Source organism: Ursus americanus, chromosome 7 (assembly GCF_024610735.1).
Source record: "Ursus americanus isolate L20-20 chromosome 7, mUrsAme1.1.p, whole genome shotgun sequence".
NCBI lineage: Eukaryota > Metazoa > Chordata > Mammalia > Carnivora > Ursidae > Ursus > Ursus americanus.
The window spans coordinates 22,192,203-22,215,193 of record NC_142133.1 but is presented as its reverse complement, the minus strand read 5'-3'; the positions used below and the strand labels follow the sequence as shown (position 1 = coordinate 22,215,193).

Here is a 22,991-nt window from a genome sequence, read left to right as displayed (position 1 = left end):
AAGGAAATTACTGGAAAGGAGGGTAGAGATTTATTTATGGAGTTGTGCTTTCTCATCGACTTTAGTAGATACTTTTTCCATTAAAGCAAGGCATGTAATGTTCTGAGGTCCTACAGACATGTATCTTTAGGGCAGTGATCTCCGTAGCTGGCTGCCAAACTGTTGATGGCCCTGAACTTGGGGACTAAGAGCTCTCAGCCTTGGCCTGCGGCAAGGGTAGCTTGGACCTGGGGGGCTCCCCTGAGCGGAGGGGACTGGGCAGGGCAAAGACCTCGAGCATGGTGCTGGGTGAGAGCCCCACGCAGTGCTTTCATGGACCATGGGCTCTCCCAGGCCAGGCCAGGGCCGGTCTAGTGCGAGTCCCACAGAGAGGTGTGTGCGGGGGCTCTAAAGACAATTCATGAAGCATCTCCCTGACAGTACTGAAAATAATTTGTGAGGAATTCAATCTAAAGAACAGTTCGAAGGAGAATGGAGAGGCAGCCAATAACACAAGAGCCACTGGAAAAAACAAGTAATTTGACAGGTGGAAAATGAGAAACAAAAACGTTAATGGAAAGAAGACCGTCAGGGTGTCTTTTAAGGGCATCACCGGTGACAGAGCATATCGCACTACATGTTGTTGACCCTAAAGACGGACGCTTTCAGAATGCCTTTAAATATTCGCCAAGAAGTCAAAATACTGAAACTTTTTTTATTGGGACGTTTCATAATTAGGGAAATGGCTTATCTTTTGAACCTCTCAGGGTTAAAAAATATATATATTTTGAGAGTCTCATTTTCCCCTAGAAGGGTATTTATTCTTTAAGTCCAAGTCCGTGACTCGGTTCATAGGGAGGCGCATGATAGGGTGTGAGGACAGCGCTGAAGCGTCTCAGTTCATACGTATCCGCCCACGAGTGGTACTTGGATATTTTTCAGTACTAACGTATTCAATGCACATAAATTTCAGTCTGTTTAAAGAGATTCCGAAAGTAGCCATTTCCTCTCAAAAGGTTTTTTTTTGTATTCATAAAAATATATGCCAGTTTATTTCCTCCTTTTACAAAAACAAAGATCAAAACCGAAGATGAAGGGAAAAAGTACATATCCTCCTATCATTAATGATTTTTTTTTTTTTGCAGATAGTAAAAAACAGTCATTGCTAAATCCCAATGAACCCTTTGGCCTAAATTTTAAAAACTAAAATCACGTGTATTGTCACCTTAGTAACAAAAAATTTAAAGAGTGTGTGCTTGCTAAATGACTTTAAACAGTTGTCTTTTTCATAAATCTTATGAATAGCTTGATATCAGAATCTTAGACAAAAGGACATCGTCAGCATACTCCAGTTGCCTATCTAGTGGGAGGTGACAAGGGGAAAGAAGAGCTTACAGGCTGAGAGGGGGAAGGGAGGAGAAGATTTAATGGAAGACGCTGAGAGACAGGTAGTGATCTCTCTCTAAAGTAAAATTCTTCGTCATTTTACTATTGCATTCTAAGATGTGCTCAGTTTCTCCGATCCCATTAATAAAATGATCAAAGAATGTCTAGTCCCCAGGATCAAAATGCAATTTAATTAATATGACATCTCCCTCTTCTGAATCGAAAGCTTCTTAGAGAGTAGATGGCTGTCATATTTAGTTTTCCAAATGACTTTGAGATGAAGCCACTCAAACTGGGCATATAAACCCAAACTCACCAGAGGGATACGCTTGCATTTGAAAAATTAAAAGTCTGAGGTTTCATAAGTTAGAAGCACAAAGATGAAGTCAGAAGATAGGTCCTACTGTGGAAGAAACTGGCCTCCCTGACATTGGGTCTAGAAAGTGCTCTTTGGGCCTGGCAATCATCCAGATGAGGACTAATGTTTGGGAGCCTCTTCTAATTAGACACTCTTTCCTGCTAGAGTGCAACCTGGATCAAAGAAAGAAAGAAATTAGCTAGCAGCTTCCTCTACAATCCTATGAGGCATCATTACCTTGGTAGAGACGCCAACAGTCTTCAGTGGTCTAGGAAATTGATCCTAAAAGCTTTCTCTGAAATGATCAGGTTTAGAGGCACAAATAAATGCTAACCAAATTTACGGATCAATTTATAAAACAGAATAACATGTATTGATTTATACCGGGTGCTGTATTTGTCAAATATATCATCCATTTGTGCAAGAATTTTCCTACCGAGGAAGCGCGCTGAAACGGAATTGCATTAGATTGCTTTCTCCGGTGTAGGCATATTTTGGTTTAGAGAATCTATACGGATAGTACCTTCTTCCCAAGGAAACACTGAAGAAATGATAATATAGATCTCCTTTTTACAAACTCTTCATCACCCCCTGCTTTTCACTTCGCACTTCATTGCCTCAGACAGCTTAATGAGGCTGTCTTTGTTCCTGTCCTGAGCACATTCTCTGGTCACCTGGGTGATACAGAAACACACTCCAGGCTGTTTCTAGGGCAAAGACAAGGAAAACCCCATCACTTTACTGCACCATATTTACAAACTACATCTTAAGGCAGTTTGCTTTGAAAGAGCGGATTTTGTTTGTTTTCACTTGGAAGGCAACATTTCTGCTCTGTTCTCTAGGTTTGGAAGAGGTGAAAGAAGCGAAGCCCTTTCTAACAGGGGTTGTAGGGGACTGCAAGAAGGGCCTTTGCCACAGACAGAATTATTCAGAAAGGGAATGCATTGAAGGGTCCTGATGCTGTCCATGGCAATGAAGCAGTAGTATGCCCACGGCAGCACAGTCAGTGTGCCGTGTCAGGGAAGGTTTCCATTACTCTGGTTGCTACTCAAACTGCCCTTGAACGTAGAGGCTTGAAACAATATTTATCCTGCTAGAAGTCTGCAGTTTGGGCAGAGACAGCTCAGCTCTGCCACACTCCATGGAGAACAAAGCTTGAAAGAGGAGGACAGGAATAACTGGAAGGCTCAGGGGCTCACAGGTGTGGCGGGTGATCCTGGGAAAACACAACGAGCTACAGTCTGAACAGCCGGGGCTCCTCAGGCTCTCCAGCCTGGTGGCTTCAGAGCAGCCAGACATCTTACACTTGGATCAGCTCAGGAATCCAAAAGCGACGTGTCAGAGAGAGAGAGTGCCGGGTGGAAGGTGCATGGTCTAGTCATTCTAACCTGGTCTTGGTAGACACTGTGTCCCCTCCACTGCATTCTGCCTGACAGAAGCCAGTCACCAAGGCTTGCCCAGATTTGGGGGCAGAGGATGGCAAAGAATTCGTGAGCTTGTTTTAAAATTACCACAGTAACTTTGTATACCTGAAGAATTACAGGAGAATATACATTTATTTACTCATTCATTCAACAAATACTTACTGAGATTTTACCATAAACTAACTTAACCTAGCCTTCTTTAAGGATTCTAGGTGTTCTAGCCTGAGACAACTCATACTTGGACGTGATTTATGCATCATGAAGGATATATTTTGTTTCAGGCCTGTCGTATGAAAGTACTCAAACCAGCACAAAATATCAGATGATGACAGTCATCCATTGGAGACGAGTAGAATCTCAGCGCATAAATGGGTTTTTATTAGAACTCATTAAAAACCTGAGGAAATAGAAGTAAAAATCTTCCTTAGATACAAATATATTCTAGAAAATGTATTTGGTGAACAAATTTGTATAAGAGCAAATCATCTTTTCTACTAACTTTATACGTTTAGTGATGAATATATAAGTTTTCCTTGACTTCCCAAATATTCCAAATTGCCTAGTATGTGAAACGATGATTGTTCTCAGATGGACCGAAGATAAAATATGGAATACAAAGGTGAATGTATTGGCTAGGAATAGACTCAGCTGTGAGGCACAGTGACAGTGAACAAGAGAGATATTAACTTCTCCATCATGGAAGGAAGCCTGGAGGCAGGTAGTCCAGGACTGGTATGACAGCTCCAGGACCCTCAGAGAACTTTTCAGCTTACCATTCAGTTAGCTCTGGGATGTTGTCCTCATCTTCCTCACCTAAGATGGACACTAGAGCTCCAACCACCATATTTGTATTCTAGGCAGCAGAATGGAGGAAAGGCAAACAAAGGGGCCAAGAATGCCTTAAGGTGTAGTTTGTAAATATGGTACAATCAGTGAATGTTTTCCAGAAGCAGCTACACAAAACTTCTGATTACATTTTTTGGCTAGGGCAAGGGCACACTACATAAGAGACTGAGAAATGTAAGCCATGTCAACTTTATCCTGAGTGGCCATAGGCCCAGTAGAAGTCACTAGCATTCCCGTAGAAGGGGGGGTGGTGGTTCCTAGAGGGCACAGAGCAGTTCCAGCCACAGTGTGGAAATCGAGTGCTCTGTTTTGCACACGTGCAGCCTGAGATGCGTCTTAGACACCCAACTAAACAATATATACGAATCTGGAATTTAGGGGAAAGACTGAACCCAGGATTAAAAACTGGGAGCTCATTGGCCTATAGATGATGTTAATACCATGGGACCAAATGGTAAAACACATGGGGAATGGATGGAGACCAGGAAGAGAAGTGGTCAGCCAGAGCGGCCACCAGCAGAAAAGGCTGAGAGGACATGGTGAGAGAGATGGGAGGAGAACTGGGAGACTGTGGTATCCTAGAAGCTAGGGGAAGAAAGGCGCTGAGGAAGACAGGAGTCTCCACAGTCTCACAGGCTGTGAGGAGTTTAACACAAGGCCTGAGAACTGATGACTGAATTCCTCAAGAAGGAGATCAAGGAGACCGGATGGGCCTGGTTACAGTGCAGAGGTGGAGGGCAGCGGCCTGCTGGGAGGGGCCGAAGGGGAGCTAGGAGGGGGAGGAAGCACAGACCGACACTATCTACAGCCTTCTGTGGGAGATGTGCTGTAAAGGACAGTAGCTGGAGAGGAATATGGGATCTAGAGAAAACCTTTAAAAACATGATTGTAGATAATAGAACGGATTTGCTTATGGAAATAAACTATCAGAGAAGCAGAAGGTGATGATATGGAAGAAAGGGATAATTGCAGTAGAAAACCAGGGTCCACTGTACACGTGGAGAGATGAGAAGAGTGTATAAAAACGGATAGACACAGGACTTAGACAAGAAAATAAGGTAAGAGATAATGAGAGAAATCAAGGAAAAATATGTGGCAAATGGATTCTGGTAGTGGAATCAAAGAGCAAATACTCAAAAGACAAAGAGGATTCATCTCAAGGGCCACCTGGGGTTGACTGGGTCTCTATGTTGAGCAGACCAGGACCCATCTCAGTGGGGGGACAGTGCAGTGATCAGTGATGTGCTCCCCAATGTTCTGACCTGAAATGCTTCGTAGCCTACTTTTGAAAGTGTGTTTTTTAAATTTTTTTTTTTAAGTAATCTCTACAACCGACATGGGACTCAAACTCACGATCCCAAGATCAAGAGCCACATGCTCCACCGACTGAACCAGCCAGGCGCCCCCCTGGTGGCCTACTTTTCACATCAATACTTTTTCACAAATTTTAATCATACTATGAGTACTGTTGTAATCTTTTCCACTTAATGACATGAAGAGAATTTGCTTTTATGTCAATGGATCAATCTCTACATCATCTTTTCAAATGTTCCTCAAGTCTTGCATCATATGGGTGGACCCTTTTGTACTTGCAACCTATTGTTGGAAATTCAGGTTGTTCCAATTTCAAAAATAAATGTTTATTTGTAAAACTCCTCCTACTAGATTACACTGACCTTGTGATCTGGAAGGCACTGAAGTAGTGGTTTAAAGGGATGGGCTGTTGAGTCAGAGCCTGATTCAGTCCTCTGAGAGTCAAATGACTGCTACCTTAGTTCCTAGCTGCACAGTCTTGAAGTTAGCAATCTGTGCCTCAGTGTCTTCATCTGTAGAATGGGGTTAATGATAGTTCTGTTTAGAGGTGATATGAAGATGAAAGCACCATGCTTAAGGGCATGGAAAGAATGCAGTAAAGGTTAGCTTGTGTAACGGCAGGAGGTTCATGTCTGTCCACCTCTATCCTCAGTGCCCGGCCCAGGGGCTGACAAGGAGAAGATGCTCAATAAGCCTATTGAATGAGTGATTTGTACACAAGATCTTAAGTAACAATATTAAAAGGTTACAATCCTAGCAGCAGAGAGAGTACTAAATTGTAGAATTCTGAGCCAAGATATAATAAGTTAACAGGGGGTTTATGTATAAGAATTACTTGGATAATTTTATTTTGTTCATTAAGACAAAACCTAAAATATACCATACATCATTGATTGTTTCACAATGCTGTTGTCTTAAATATGTGAATGCTTGTTAGAAATAATCATTTTTATTCCTAAACTGTTAATTAACTGCTCACTTTGGCAGCACATATACTAAAACTGGGACGATACAGAGAAGATTAGCATGGTCCCTGCACAAGGATGACAGGCAAATTCGTGAAGCATTCCATATTTTAAAAACGCTTCACAATGTAGGGATAGAGGGTATATACCTCAATATCATAAAAGCCATCTCTGAAAAACCCACAGCAAATATCATTCTGAATGGGGAAAAACAGAGCTTTCCCCCTAAGGTCAGGAACACCACAGGGATGTGCATCATCACCACTGCTGTTCAGCATAGTACTAGAAGTCCTAGCCTCAGCAATCAGACAATAAAAAGAAACAAAAGGCATCTGAATTGGCAAAGAAGAAGTCAAACTCTCACTCTTTGCAGATGACATGATACTCTATGTGGAAAACCCAAAAGACTCCACCCCAAAATTGCTAGAACTCATATAGGAATTCAGCAAAATGGCAGAATATAAAATCAATGCACAGAAATCAGTTGCATTTCTATACACCAGCAATGAGGCAGAAGAAAGAGAAATTAAGGAGTAGATCCCATTTACAATGGCACCCAAAACCATAAGATACCTAGGAATAAGCCTAACCAAAGAGGCAAAGGATCTGTACTCAGAAAACTATAGAACGCTCATGAAAGAAATTGAGGAAGACGCAAAGAAATGGAAAAACGTTCCATGCTCACGGATTGGAAGAACAAATTTTGTTAAAATGTCTATGCTACCTAGAGCAATCTACACATTCAATGCAATCCCTATCAAAATACCATCAACTTTTTTCACAGAACTGGAACAAATAATCCTAAAATTTGTATGGAACCAGAAAAGACCCCAAATAGCCAACGGAATGTTGAAAAAGAAAACCAAAGCTGGTGGCATCACAATTCTGGACTTCAAGCTGTATTACAAAGCTGTAATCATCAAGACAGTACGGTACTGGCACAAACACAGTTACATTGATCAGTGGAACAGAAGAGAGAACCTAGAAATGGACCCTCAACTCTATGGTCAACTAATCTTTGACCAAGCAGGAAAGAAAAGCCAAAGGAAAAAAGATAGTCTCTTCAACAAATGGTGTTGAGAAAATTGGACAGCCACATGCAGAAGAATAAAACTGGACCATTTCCTTACACCATACACAAAAATAGTCTCAAAATGGATGAAAGACCTAAATGTGAGACAGGAATCCATCAAAATCCTAGAGGAGAACACAGGCAGCATCCTCTTTGACCTCAGCTGTAGCAACTTCTTGCTACCCACATCTCGTCTCCAAAGGCAGGGGAAATAAAGGCAAAAATGAACTACTGGGACTTCATCAAGATAAAAAGCTTTTGCACAGCAAAGGAAACAGTTGACAAAACCAAAAGACAACTGACAGAATGGGAGAAGATATTTGCCAATGACATATTAGATAAAGGGCTAGTATCCAAAATCTATAAAGAACTTCTCAAACTCAACACCCAAAGAACAAAAAACCCAGTCAAGAAATGGGCAGAAGACATGAACAGACATTTCTCCAAAGAGGACATTTACAAATGGCCAACAGACACATGAAAAAATGTTCCACATCATTTGGCATCAGGGAAACACAAATCAAAACCACAATGAGACACCACCTCATACCAGTCAGAATGGCTAAAATTAACAAATCAGAAAACAATAGATGTTGGTGAGGGTGTGGAAAAAGGGGAACCCTCTCACACAGTTGGTGGGAATGCAAGCTGGTACAGCCACTCTGGAAAACAGTATGGAGGTTCCTCAAAAAATTGATAATAGAGCTATCCTATGATCCAGCAATTATGCTACTGGGTATTTACCCCAAAGATACAAATGAAGTGATCTGAAGGGTCATCTGCACCCCAATGTTTATAGCAGCAATGTCCACAATAGCCAAACTATGGAAAGAGCCCAGATGTCCATCAACAGATGAATGGATAAAGAAGATGTGGTATATGTAGACAATGGAATATTACGCAGCCATCAAAAATGAAATTTTGCCATTTACAATGACATGGATAGAACTAGAGAGTATTATGCTAAGCAAAATAAGTCAGTCAGAGAAAGATAATTATCATATGATCTCACTCATGTGGAATTTAAGAAACAAGGCAGAGGATCATAGGGGAAGAGAGGAAAAAATGAAACAAGATGAAACCAGAGAGGGAGACAAACCATAAGAAACTCTTACTCATAGGAAACAAACTGATGGTTGATGGAAAGGAGGGGTGTGGATGATGGGGTAACTGGGTGAAGGACATTGGGGAGGGTATGTGTTGTAATGAGCACTGGGTATTATATAAGACTGATGAATCACAGACCTATACTCTAGAAACAAATAATATATGTTAATTAATTGAATTTAAAGAAAAAAATAATAGCAAAACAAGCAAAACAAAACAAAAACCAGTAATACCTGCTTGTCGAAACAATCTCAGTCTTACAGGATACAAGTATAGGAAGCAGAAAGTGAAAGCTCTCCCCTTCCCACCACCCAGCCCCACTCTTAGGCGTTGCCACCCTTTGAGGTACAGCCTTTGACCCCATTCCTGTGCATATACAAATACAAGTATACACAAACCTCGACGTGCATATACCCATACAGAGAATCATCGTCACTTGATTTGAGGTCTCAAAATGGTGCTCTACTTTCATATTAAAAACAAAACAAAACCAGCTTCTAAGTGATTGCTATCAGAAAACACTGTCACCAGTCTGGTGTTTTTATCTGCTGAAGTTTGTTTCCAGTGGTGTGTATGCCTGCGAGTGACGAACTCAGTAGTGTTGTTTAATCAATTAAAAACAAGTCAAATGGTTTTGTTCTGTTAATAAGGAAGTGCTTTTTCTTAAACATTCATAGGAGTATATGGGGCGGAGGTGGGGGGTGTGGAGACACAAGAGCAGAGCTAAGACCAACTCAGGGAGAATCATGCTCTAGTTCAGAATTAATTTCCAGGATCCTGAAAATGAACCACAAACAGGGTGATCTGCCTACCACGGAGCCAAGTAAAGGCTGGAGCAGGCGGAGGACACAAAAGAGGACTGTGAACCAGTTTGGGAATTGCTAAAATTCCCAACACTAAAATTCCCAGCGCGAACACTGATTTTTAGTTTCCCATCATCCCTGATAGGATTCGCTAGTCGTTTATGGTTGGGGTTGTATTTAAAGCCCCTGATCCCCACCGCCAACAGACAGGGGAGTGTAACTCATCTTGGGACACAGTTACATTCTAAAGGAATCTGTCAAGGATTTGGAAAACTTGGCTATTCTTCTCAATTTTCCATAAGAGATTTTGATTTACTATGTAAGTCAAATTTTGGAGGCAAAATACTCAAATTAACAAAAATTTAATCTCCAAGGGAACTGGGGTCTCCCACGTAATGAATTATGAATAAAGCCACATGAAATGAATAGCAACAGTCACTTCAGCTCCTTTGTGGAAGGAGATAGGATATAAATAAGTAAACATATAAATGAAAAAATAAACAGTAATGAAGTTAGCTAATTATGTTGCTTGCTTCTGTTATAACTCCTTCATTCTAAAGAAGGAAATAATTAGTGGGTAGGGTACAATTACTATTTTTATAACTATTTCTTGTTCAGACATATTTAACTGAATTCACGTAATGGGGAAAAAGTGGAACTCGGTAAAGCATTTTCTATAATCCTCTGGGTTCTCTGTCACTAAATCTGTATTTAACTCCTTAGGAAATGGTCACACAGTCAAGGTCTCCTTCCTGGTGCTCTCACTGGGAGTTAAGCTACTGTCATCTAAAAGGATATGGTTCCTATTTTGTCTTTTTCATTTTATGTCATGATATCAGAGCCTAGAACCAACTTCTACATCACAAGAAATTGAGCACCCAGAATTCACCTAACTCTAGCTTGGGTGACTTCTGTCACATGATGTCTTTACCATCTAGTTCCAAGAAGATGGAGAATCTTAACCAACTGAAGTTGGTCTGGTCCCCAAACTCAGCCCATCCTCACCCTTCCTGGGCATGATTAGGCTAATTGTGTGTACCCCTCAGCCTACTGATTAAGACGCTGGTATCCACAGACCATCCATGGACGGTACCCTGGACAAGCCTGATTTACTTTGTACGTGGTGCTTCCTTTGATGAACTGAATTAAATAAGTTACCAGGATATGATTTAGCAATCCCATTCCTGGGTATTTCTCCAAAAGAATTGAAATAGAGACCTCAAAGAGACATTAGCACTCCCACCTTCATTGCAGCACTATCCACGGTAGTCAAGATATGCAAACAACCAAATGTCTGTTGACAGATAAATGGATGAAGGAAGAGGAACGAATGGGTGAAGAAAATGTGGTATATACGTACAATGGAATATTATTCAGCCTTAGAAAGAAGGGTAAACCTTGGTTACATTATACTAAGTGAAATACATCAGTCACAGACTAATATTGCACCATTCCACTTATATGAGGTACCTAAAATATGGCTAAATTCACAGAATCAAAAAGTAGAATGATAATTGTTAGGATCTGAAGGGAGGAGGAAATGGGGAGTTGCTGATCAGTTGCCATAAAATTTCAGTTAAGCAAGAGGAGTGCATTCTAGCGACCTGCTGTATAACACGGTACCTATCACCAACAGTACTGAACATACGAATGAATGAATATGAACATAGCTGTAAAGTTAAGAGGGTAGCTCTCATGTTAAGTGTTCTTACACACACACAAGTTATCTGGAATCCAAAGCATCAGGATATATCCAGTTGTCAGGAGAAGGGACATGCGCCCCGATTTCTGAGCTGTGGTGACAAGGTTAATCATAACTAGCTTGTAATACTAAGTCACCATGACAGAGACTAATCAGGCACTGAGTCAAGGTAATAAACTGGAGCTGATAACACAGAGGGTAATGAACTTTAGGATAATGCTCTGCTATTTTCAAAATGTTTTTGATTATGTTATTTCATTTAAACCTCCAACATCTCTTTCAGGAAGATATTATTTCCATTCACATATGAGGAGACCTGGCTCATAGAGATAAATTCCTCTCCCTCTTGATGATGTCTCCTTTTCCACTTGAGTTTTGAATACTTCCCCCATATGATCCTGACACCTGGTAGATTCCCTTCCAATAATTAATAATGCTAAGCATTTAATGGAACATAAAAATATTTCCAGTTACCATCTCATCTCTCTGTTTTTCTCTCAATTTTCTCTTTTGTGTCTTATGAGTAAAATCTGTTCAATGCCTCTTCCTTACTCCTCTAACTCTTCAACCCATCGAAACTGGCTTTAAGTCTACCCCCCACTACAGCTGCTCTCAGCCAAGTGATCAGAGACCTCCTTTGCACGAAATCAAAAGCATCACACATTTTTGTTGTTTTCTTACTTGACTTTTCTCCTCCTCTCAGCCCTAGGCTTCTGGGACACCCTGCTTTTGTCCTCCTCCCACATCTCCAAGTGATCCTTCTGAGGGAGAGTTGCTCTTACTTTGTTAAATCCTTACTTCTGATCTTTAGGCTTCTGCTCCTCATCCTCTGCTTTCAATCTCCATCCACTCTTTGAATGATTTCCTCTAAACCCAGATTTAATACAAAAGCTCCAGACTCACATACTCCTCTGCCTATTGAGTGTCTTCACTTGATTGTACCGTATCTACCCCACCCACACCTCCCTTACCCAAAGTGCTCTTCCTCCCACTTTCTGAAACTTGACAGAACCTGGGGAGCCATAGACTCTCAACATCCCTGCAGAGTCAATCAGCCAAGTCCTGTTGATTCTAGGAGTCTTTCATCTCACCTGTCCATTTTTATTCCCCTTGACTTAGATCAGCCTCTTCTCTACTTGCAGGAATACAGGTCAAGATTGGCTCTGAGGCTTGGGGCCATTACTTAGCAGGTGCAGTGAAAAGATTTGAGATTTGTTACCTTCCTATTACAGTCTTCGGATCTGTACCACTCCTATTGCTGGGAGATTAGGGGCAGGGAGGAACTTGCTCAGGAACAGAAAATTATAAACCACAGCGTTTGTGTTGCCTCTTTATGATGGTTGAAATTTATCTTCAAATAGCCACAAAAGATGAGGTGTCAAATGCAAACCAATGAACAAATAGTTGTTAGAGATTTATTCTGTCACCTGTGCTGGGTATCTGGGTTACGAAGACAAGTGAGGGCATGGTTTCTATACCCAAAAATTCACCATCTAGTGGGAAGAGCAAATGATTAGAATTCAGCATGATGAATGGAATAACCAAGGACTGTGTGAAGCATTGTAGAGCACAGGACAGCTTTCATTCTTCCCTATTGCAGTAAGCACATAACGTGGCGGAAGAGGGAGTGACATCCTGCCTGAGGAGGAAGAGCAGGGCTTCCAGAAGATGTGAAAACTGCTCTCTCTCACAGAAACCTTAAGGGACTAGAGCTCTGCATCCTGACAGCGGGGATCTGGGGAATTCAGCCAGCTGTTTTCTCAAGTTACACAACCCAGGTGATTCCCAATCTCTACATCTCTAAAATCAAAGACTGGTTTGAATCAGAGGTTGGCAAGTATTTTCTATAAAGGGCCAGATAGTAAACGTTTTAGGCTTTGTGGCCCATACAGTCTGTCACAACTCCTCACTCTGCTCTTGTAATGCAAAAGCAGCCATAGACAATATATCAACAGATGGGCCTGGCTGCATTCCAATGCAACTCGATTTACAAAAACAGGCAGGATTTGGCCTATGGGACGCAGTTTGCCTAGGCTTTGTCTCAATGACCTCGAAGATGCCTTCTAAATTTACCATTCTCTTGGTTCATGAAATGGTAGTTCTCAAAAACGTGATATACTTGATATTTTTAAAATATACTTTTGTTGTGGCTGGTGAGCTTGGGAAGCTTAAATCAAATTAAAATAAGATTAAAAATAAGATTTGGGGTTTGATTTCTTGTGGGTCAATTAGATTCTCTGTTCCATGACCACAAACCACACTGGGAACTTGAACAGATTCCTGGTCCTGCCTGGAGTCAGGTAGAGCCATGTGACCAGGCAAACCCCAGGCTTTCCTGCTTCTACGAACAAGCCCCCACAGTGCTCCCCTAATGATGGCCCAGCAGCGTCCCGTCCTCTTTACACATGCGACAGCGCCACTGAGTCCATTTCAAAAGAGCAACTTATTTTCCAGAAAAGTTGTCAATGTAAAAGCTAGCTTTGGGAATCTACAGATCAATAGAAATGTCTCATCACCTCTTCATTAAACCAAATTGGTTTTTATGGCTACTACACAAAAGAAGGCTACAAAAGCATGCTGTTGGGTGCAGAAACTAAAGGACAGTCAGCAAACGACGTGGCATGGATACCAGCAGTCCTCCCTGCCTCCTCCCTTTCCTTTGGTAGACATTACTAATTAATTCTAGCACTTTTCCCCACAGAGCCTGGATATGTTCCCATAATTCTTCCAAACACACTGAACCAGGAAGCTACCCCAAGGTGACTGGCATCACCATGCTAGATTAAGTCTGTTGTCCTACTGCAACAGTTAGGCCTTATTCTTCCTATCATCTGCCCTTCTTACCACCACATTACTCTTGTTAAAAAAGATATAAAAATTAAAAAAGATGGGCATACAACATTGAAAATAGCAGCTCTAAAATTCAACAATACAAAATTAGAAGCTGTAAAATGTGCTTACCAGTTGGGTACTTGGGGCTTCATTATATTATTCTTTCTAGTTTTTGAGTGTGTTGGAACGTATGTATATAAAAAAATTTTTAAGTGTTTAATGAAGATAAAAATATGGTAGTTGGTAAGTGATACATTTATTACATAAAAATAAAATCTCAATTCAGTGATAGTACAGAACTGAGATACTTCCATATTGCCCTATTGTAGACAGTTTTGTGCCTGTGATTATTTAGCGTATGAAATTACAAAACAAATTCTACTATTGAAACCGTTTTACTAGTTTCTCAACAGGCATACTAAAGGATTTATCCAAGCTTCTAAATGCATGAAATATTTCTGGAAAAATAAATGGAAACCACCCTAAGCAGCTCCTTCCCAGGAGGAAGAACAGAGCCTTACTCTTCACTGAAGAGTAATCCTTGTGAAATTTTGTACATCCTGCACCTAGTGCCTAATTAGATAAATAAAATGTGGCTCCATGATTCCACTCCTAAAAACTTATCATAAGGTAATAATTGAGAACTAGGTAAAGATTTAACTCAAGGATGTTCACTTATACAGCAAGAAAATATTTCAAGCAATTTAAGTATCTAATAATTAGGAATTGGTTAAATAAATTACTATATTTTCATATAAAGGAATATACAAGATGAATTTTTACTTATAAAGATGTTCATAATATGGTGTTAAGTTTTTTAAAAGCAAGTTACACAACCGGATGGATAGTATGACCTTAGTTTTATAAGAAAATATATATGGACAGAAAAATATTTGCAAGATGTGGGGCACCTGGGTGGCTCAGTCAGTTAAATGTCTGCTTTCAGCTCAGGTCATGATCCCAGGGTCCTGGGATCGAGTCCTGCATCAGGCTCCTTGCTCAGCAGAGAGCCTGTTTCTCCCTTTGCCTGCTGCTCCCCCTGCTTGTGTGCTCCCTCTCAAATAAATAAATAAAATCTTAAAAAAAAAAAAAGACGTACATCAAAGTAATAATAGTAATCATCTCCTGAAATCTGGATGCTTTCCTTTCTTTCCTTTTTTTGTTTACTGTCAAATTTCTCCAATAAATATTAATTTTAAATAAAAGATTATTGAGAAAATGCCTAAGGAAATAAAAATAATTTTTCTCTTCTCCTCCTCTGTGAAAGAGCAGTCTGAACACAGAGAGAAATATAAAATTTGGTGTTTGTGATCGAAGTCAAAGTCATTACAAAAAATGCTGAAATTTTATTGACAATGTCTCTTACAGGGGGGTAGTGACATCCAGAGTTAGAGACTATCTAATATTTTACCAATGATACCAAGTCTTTTCAAGATTGAGTAACTCCAACAGGGTTATGTCAGGAATGATTTTCCCCATGTGAAAAATACATTTTGTAATCTTGAAAACTGTTACACTAACATATATAGAATCTGTAATTAACAACGGAGGATGGTGGCTGAAATACGACATTCTGAGTGGGGGACTCCTATGGATTAAACAGGTTATTGTGGCCATGGCTGGGTGGTGAAGAGTCTTGTTCAGTGTGCTAGGGATTTAGACTTTTTCTATAAAGACACAGACCACGTTGTATTTCAGGATGCAAACTCAAGGTGCTCACAGAGGGAGTAAAAATTAAAAACAGAGTGCACCTGGGGCATTTTTAATTGCAATTTCTTTAACCTCCCCTACAAGTATAGAAAGGGCACACTAAAAGTTATTTGTTTCAGAAAAAAATACGTGATATATAAACGTAAAACCCATAGCAATTGTTATGTACACAATTAAAATACGTATAGTTACGGATATGCTTAATGTTGCATTTTATTGACTAAATATTAATAAGAAATTATATTAAATTGGAACTTACTTTGTCTTTCTCAAATGCTCTACACTAGGCAAATCAAGAACAGCTCAGATGTTCATTCTAAATCAATACATGCTGACATTCCCAGTTCACCTACATGGAACTCACGTAATATGTTAGATCCTGCATATCTGCTTTATCATTTCTCAGAGATTAATATTCCTTAGAAAGAGGGGGTGTTAAATACGAAGCCAGTCCCCACTCTGAGAGCGATCAGTTTCTCCCCGCGAGATCCTTGGGAAGCACATTCCTGAGGTTGCCAAAACAAAGTACTAGAAAATGTCCCCATTTCCTCTTATTCCAAGATTCGAGGGAAAATGTTAATTAAGAAAAAAGGGGGGGTGTTTGTTTCCTCATCTAATACCAGAAACTAGAAATACTCAAGCAGTACTTGTTTCCTTTCAAAATTAAAAACTGTTGTAAACCTGAGATTTTCGCCTCTCCCCAGTAGTCCCGCAGAGCTAACGCTCGGGCTCCTGGGTAGGAGAGACAGTGAGGTACAAGACAGAGGACCAGGTGCAAGGAGGCAGATGGATTTAGGTTGACATCATTCAGGCTCTCTCTCAGAGAATTTATGGCTTTCTACAACTTAAGGGCTTCCATGAACTTTCACTTGAATAAACACAGAGGGGCAGCCCCATAATAGTCAGCCCGTGGAGCTGGAGCATTTGAACTCAAGGTGAGAATAAATTTTATTGGAGCAGTTATCAAGACCAAGGTTCTTTAGGTGAGAAGGTCCTTGTCGTCTTCCTTCATCCCTCACCTTGCCCAGAATTGTCAAATACCTCTGGGAAGCCTGAAACACAGTCTAGAGCCTTCAGGACCACCTCAGCTCAGGTTGCCATGGCATTTTCTACAGCGGAGCCTTGTGCCTTCCCTTTCAAACCAAAATAACACTGGGAATGTAAAAAATACCTACACTATGAGTAAGTGATTACTGAAATTTAGTTAACACGATGTTTACCGTTTCCTCTTCTGGGACAATAAAGCTAACACTATTACAAAGCGGTAAACAAAACAAAACCACCACCAAATCCTGAAAGGAAAGACATCTGTGACTTTATTGCCTGTTTCTCAGGTTGCAATTGAATGCAGATATTTTGGATAATAAGGGATAAGGAAGGGACGCCTGCGTGGCTCAGATGGTTAAGCGTCTGCCTTCAGGCTCAGGTCATGATCTCCACGTCCTGGGACTGAGCCCCAGGTCAGGCTCCCGGCTCAGCAAGGAGTCTGCTTCTCCCTCTCCCTCCGCCTGCCCCCCTGCTCATGCGTTCTCTCTCTCTCAAATGAATTTTAAAAATCTTTTTAAAAATACATAAAGGATAAGGAAAGCACCACGTTGGTCTAACCAGGGCAGCACCCACCTGCTGCTGTGCTTCTCGTCCTTCTCCTTTATAACCGTATTAGTCAAGCTCTCCTTGCCTTATGTAATAGTTTCTTTTCCTACAAATACTGTGGCTCATTAAAAAGCAGTTTGACTCATTATGGCTTTTCCTCCCTAGGCTTCTTTTATGAAAACTCAGTTAAAAATCGTTTGACGTGCTAAGTAATTTTCAACAAAAAATGTTTAATTTCCCCCAGATAGGTCTTTTAGTTTCAGAGAACAATAATTTTATTATCTCGCTATGATGCTGGTCTTTGTGAAGCTCGGGAGACAAAGCCAGCCACTTGTGCATGCTGCAAATTCCTGTTTTTATTCCAAAAATAACCTTTAACTAGTGGCCGTGCAGGTCTTCCCTCCTAACCCTCTTTGGCTGGGGGTGGCGGAAGGAGCAGGAGGGCTGTTGGGATATCTGCTCAGGTTTTGGGCATAAAGGTATAGAAATGTTAACTAGTGACTTCAGTGAGATTTTAAGTTTAGAATGAGTAAATACAAAATCCATAGATGCTAGGTCTCCTGAGGGCTGTGTATCTTCGTTTGGATTTGGGGGGCATAGAAAGAGAATATTAAATAATGCAGAAGTGATTGAATTCTATCTTCTGAGGGTGCATTGAACACATTGTGTGTTTCAATTATAGACGAGAACTTAAGACGTAGTAGTTCCTAGCGCATGCCCAAATGGAGATGTTAAGGCATTCTCCCTGTAATCTGTCATTTGTTCAAGACTGGGTTTACATAGGCTTTAGTTTCGTTAACTCTGAAGAGTCAGTTTTTTCGTATTGTCATACTGTCGCTGTCACAGCAGCACTGAGGTAGTAAGAGCCCAGACAGCTTTATTAGAGAAAAGTCTACCTACCACAGCTTCCACCCTGAGCCTTCCTAGGTCTCCTATGTCCCTAAGCTCCATTCTTTCTTTTCACATGAAAACAAGATGACCTTTGCTAAGTAAGCATCTTCCTGTGAAAAGGCTCACGACCAATGCAGTCTTTATAAAAGACTCCACAGTTGAAATATGAAATATCTTAGGGGTCCCTTGTGTCCTAGCATTGCAGATGTCTTGTAAGAAAAGCACTAAGACTATTTCCTTTGACTGACTGATTAATCATTCATTCATTCTATATCAATATTCACTGAATGTTTGTTATGTGCAAAGCAAAAGGAGTGATTCGAGATTGTGGAAAGTACAGTCTCTGGGAAATCTGCAGTCTTGAAATATGTAATGTGTATTTAATAACGGAGTTGTTGTCCAGACTGTCAAAACTGGACCATTTATGGGACTCTTCTGTTGGGACAGATGAGGAAATCACAGAGAGGTGAGATGAATGGCCCGAACCATATCACTGGTGTAGACGTCACTGGGAGAATGGAGAAACCACTGGCTATCCAGCAAGCCACTTACTCCATCACTATTTATAGGATTTGGGACAAGTTACTTAACCCACTGAGCTAAGGCAGACCTCAAAGGGCTGACGTGGTTGGAAGACTGATGAGAAGGGGAACACAGACTTCCTTCAGGACAGTTTCACACAGACTTCCTGTGACCCAGAGGCAGGAAGTGCAAAGTGCATGTACAAGATAAGGAGGAAAGTGAGCTAATGCAGCTTCTCCATGCCTCCCACCTTCCTCACAGACGCTTGGCTGAAGTTCACTGGTCAATGCAGCCCCCAGGGAGTGATGAACCCGCCAGGTCACGAACTCCAGGCTGCAGGCCCACAGACTGCCACAGTTGGGCACTTGGGTGTTCCAATTCTTCCTGCTTCTTTGGGCCTTGCATGGCCCAGCCCTGGCCTATTAGACTTGCTCAACTTTACTTTCCTCACTTATGGTATTTAGTGGTATTTATATATACTCTGTAGGCTTCTTCTAAGCCTTAGGCAAAATGGCCTATGTCAAGTGCCTAGCAGGGTGCCTCACCCAGACAAGGTGCTTCATAGATGGCTTTCTCAGTTGGGGATATGAAAATCGGATTCAAATTTCCTGATGCTCCAGCCTGATGCTCTTTTCAATATACAAGTAGTGGCGACTCCACATAGTGGGTACTCAGTGTCAATGGAACGTGATGTTTTAAAGGGTGACTACAGGTCTAGAAATCCTAAGAATCTGTTTAAATTTATTAGCTTATATGCGTTTATCAAAGTGACTGGCTTTATAAGAAGTTACTGTAACAAGGAGCTTTTCTTATGATAAGTACCAGCTCAATGATATAATAAAAAGGGAAGAAATTCTATTCAAAGTGAAACAAAACAAACAGGAGGGAGGATAAACTTAGAATTGTCTATAATATTTATAGAGAAAATTACAAAGAATTTTATGAGCCGTATGTAAAGAAAACTTCAAAGCTATATTGGAATAAATCAAACAAAATGAACAAGTTGAGATATATACTGTGTTACCATATAGGAAAGCAAATTTCAGCAAGTACAGTTATTTACTATTTGTTAAATATTAAAGTTTCATACTAACAAAGAAACCATGAGTATAACACTGATCTACTTCCTAGAAAGTCCTAAAACAGAACATATTAATTATTAAAATAAGGGGCGCCTGAGTGGCTCAGTCAGTTAAGCATCTGACTCTTGGTGTCAGCTCAGGTCATGATCTCAGGGTCGTGGGATGGAGTTCCAGGTCAGCAGGGAATCTGCTTGAGATCCTCTCCCTCTGCCCTTCCCCATCTTGTTCTCTCTCTCTCTCTCTAAAATAAATAAATCTTTAAAAATAAATAAAATAATCAAGATAGTATGGAACAGAATTTACAGGTATCATAAAATTAGGGGAAATAATAATTTTTTAAGAATTGCCTAACTAGGGATGTCTAGGTGGCTCAGTTGGTTAAGCGTCTGCCTTCAGCTTGGGTCATGATCTCAGGGTCCTGGGATCGAGCCCCGCATTGGGCTCCTTGCTCAGTGGGGAGCCTGCTTCTCCCTCTGCTTGTGCTCTTGTTCTCTCTCTCTTCCTCTGGAAATAAATAAATAAAATCTTCAAAAAAATTGCCTAACTAAACTTTAATAATTCCCAGGATAACTGGCTAACAAACACAAAACAAAACATGGTTTGGATCAGCTTTCCTACCACATTACCAGAGTGAGCCCCTACTGGATTAAAGAGTTAAATATTTGCTTTAACTCTTAGCAAAGTGAGGAGAAATAAAGGATCAAATGTTTATGAAATCTTTAGAGGGATAGTATCTCTGAAAAGCTTATAGCAATAATGGAAATCATAAAGGAAAAAAATAAATGCTCCAAAAAACCAAACAAGAAAATGACTGGAACATAAAAAACAAAGTTGAAAAAAACAAAACTGGGGAACATTTGTATTGATTATGATTTAAAAAAAAGTTGGTATATATGATATATATAGAATTTATTCAAACCTTCAAAAATATTAAAACCTCAAGAGATAAATGGTCAACAGATGTAAACATACAATTCACTTATGAAGAAATTATGTGAATTATATATTTATAAGTATATAATAAAATATAATATATACTCAAATATATAATATATTTGCATTATATTTATATGATATATTACTAATGCTCTTAGAAGGATATTTATAACAGCAAAAACTGGAAACAAGCAAGATGCCCAATATAACTGTACTATATCAACTCAATAGACTGTTATAGACATTAGAATTATAATTATAAAAACTGGAAAAATTTGTTCTTATTTAATGGTGGAGGGGAGCCCAGTAATAATTCCACTTAGTATGCATATTTGAAGATGACAAGAATGAAAGTCACTATTGACATGGAATAGTGGCATCGTGGATAATATTTTTTCTGTATACAAATCTGGGGAGGAAGGAGGAACCAGCTATCCTAGTAGTTGGGCAATACCCGTTGTTGAACATTATGGACTCTAACACCTATGGTATTTTTCAACACCTATGGTATTTTATTTTTTTTAATTTTATTTATTTACTTGAGACAGAGAGAGAGAGCACGAGCAGGCAGAGGAGCAGAGGGAGAGGGAAAAGCAGACTCCCTGCTGAGCAGGGAGCCCAATGTGGGACTCGATCCCAGGACCCCGAGAAGGTGACCTGAATTGAAGGCAGAGGCTTAACCAACTGAGCCCCAGCACCTATGGTATTTTAGATGAAAGTAAAGAGTTAGAAGAAAATAGGAATATCAGTGTCAAATGGTAAGTTATTAGCTTTCCTAGAGGAAGGATCTCTCACTGTGCCAGAACCTTACACAGACTACTCAGGTTTCCAAAAGGCGCTGGAGAATGCAAGGAACACACCTTGAGAAACAAGTGTATGCGATTTTTGCCACACATCTGTCTACGGAGCCTTGTTCTGAGCTGTTGGTATCCTGTTTGTCGTCCCCCTTCCTGATGCTTTATTTTAACCATAATACTTGTTTTAAAAGTTTGCCTGAATTTAGACAAATGTCTTCATCTTTTACATGTGGATTTATTTCTTACAACTCCTAATACATTTTGATTTCTTTTTATGGTCCTTCATCTTCTCCTTTACCGCATTCCGTAGAACCCTCAGACATTACTTAGATTAGGAGTTAATAACCAGGAATAACAGACATGGGTTTGAATTCTGACTCAGTTGTGTGACTTTGAGCAAACTGCTTATTTTTAATCTTTGGATCCCTTCATTTATAAGATGGAAATAATAATACTCCATCGGGTGGGTAATTGTGAGGTTTAAACTAAAGGAGATAATTCATGTAATGTACTTGGTGTGGTATCTACTTCTAACATTAAACTCTCAGGTAATGACATCTGAATACACTACTTGGAATTCTATTCAAAATTTCAACCAGTAAGAAAAAAAGAAAAGCTCACAACCTTAAAACGGTCCTTCTATTTCTTCCAATATATTTGGTAGACCACATCTCCTACGGAGAGTCATGGCTTTTTTTTTTTTTTTTTAAGATTTTATTTATTTATCTGACAGAGAGAGACAGCCAGCGAGAGAGGGAACACAAGCAGGGGGAGCGGGAGAGGAAGAAGCAGGCTCACAGTGGAGGAGCCTGATGTGGGGCTCGATCCCAGAACGTCAGGATCACCCCTGAGCCAAAGGCAGACGCTTAACGACTGTGCCACCCAGGTGCCCCAGGAGAGTCATGGCTTAATGAAAAAGAGAACTTTCCAAATTTTCTGTCCTGTCTTTGCCCTTTTTAAAAAAATATTTTATTTATCTGAGAGAGAGAGAGAGAGAGAGTGTGTGTGTGTGTGCATGCATGAGCATGCATGGGGGGGGGCGTGCAGAGGGAGAGGGACAAGCAGACTCCCCGCTGATCGCTGATGAGGAGCCCAATGTGGAGCTAATACCAGGACCCTGAGATCATGTCCTGAGCCAGAGTCAGATGCCTAACCGAGCCACCCAGGCACCCCCTGTCTTTGCCTATTTAAAGTTGCCCTGATTTATTTCTAAGATGGAATCATGTATAAATAAATAGATATGCCAAGTTCCCTTAATTCCAACACCCAAATGAAAATTTTCATTTACTAAAACTGGAGAAAAGACAGAGGAAAATGCGTCTGTTCAATCCTGGCTTTCTGGCTTTACTAGTCCAACAACCTGGTTTCACCTAGTGAAGGCTGCAGAATGATAGAAATCAAAACACGTGACTGTGTGATGCAGTTCATATTGAAACTTTTGAAAATAAAAATGAATCTCAATTGAAAAGGTTGGGTAGGGAGAAAGGGGCATTCTGAAGAAATTAAATGTTGGGGCTGGGCTCAGAAGAACTGCGGCTGGCAGCAGATCTAGGCTTTGTGTCTTCGGCACCGCCAGTGACTTGGTTTTCTGGATGTGTGTTTTCTAGATGCTCCTTGAAATCGGGAAGTGTAATATGAGCATTCCTTGGATCTTATTTGAATTTATTTGAAT

The 22,991-nt window shown here is 40.3% G+C and overlaps 1 protein-coding gene and 1 non-coding gene across 3 annotated transcripts in view; one reads left to right on the top strand and one right to left on the bottom strand.

Moving 5' to 3' along the window:
• ACYP2 (acylphosphatase 2) overlaps positions 1 to 22,991 on the bottom strand; it is a 150,834-nt gene that overhangs the window by 12,654 nt on the left and 115,189 nt on the right. The window lies entirely within an intron of this gene.
• LOC123786170 (U6 spliceosomal RNA) lies at positions 6,279 to 6,385 on the top strand. The gene has a single exon (XR_006777901.2). It is a non-coding gene; the product is annotated as a U6 spliceosomal RNA (small nuclear RNA).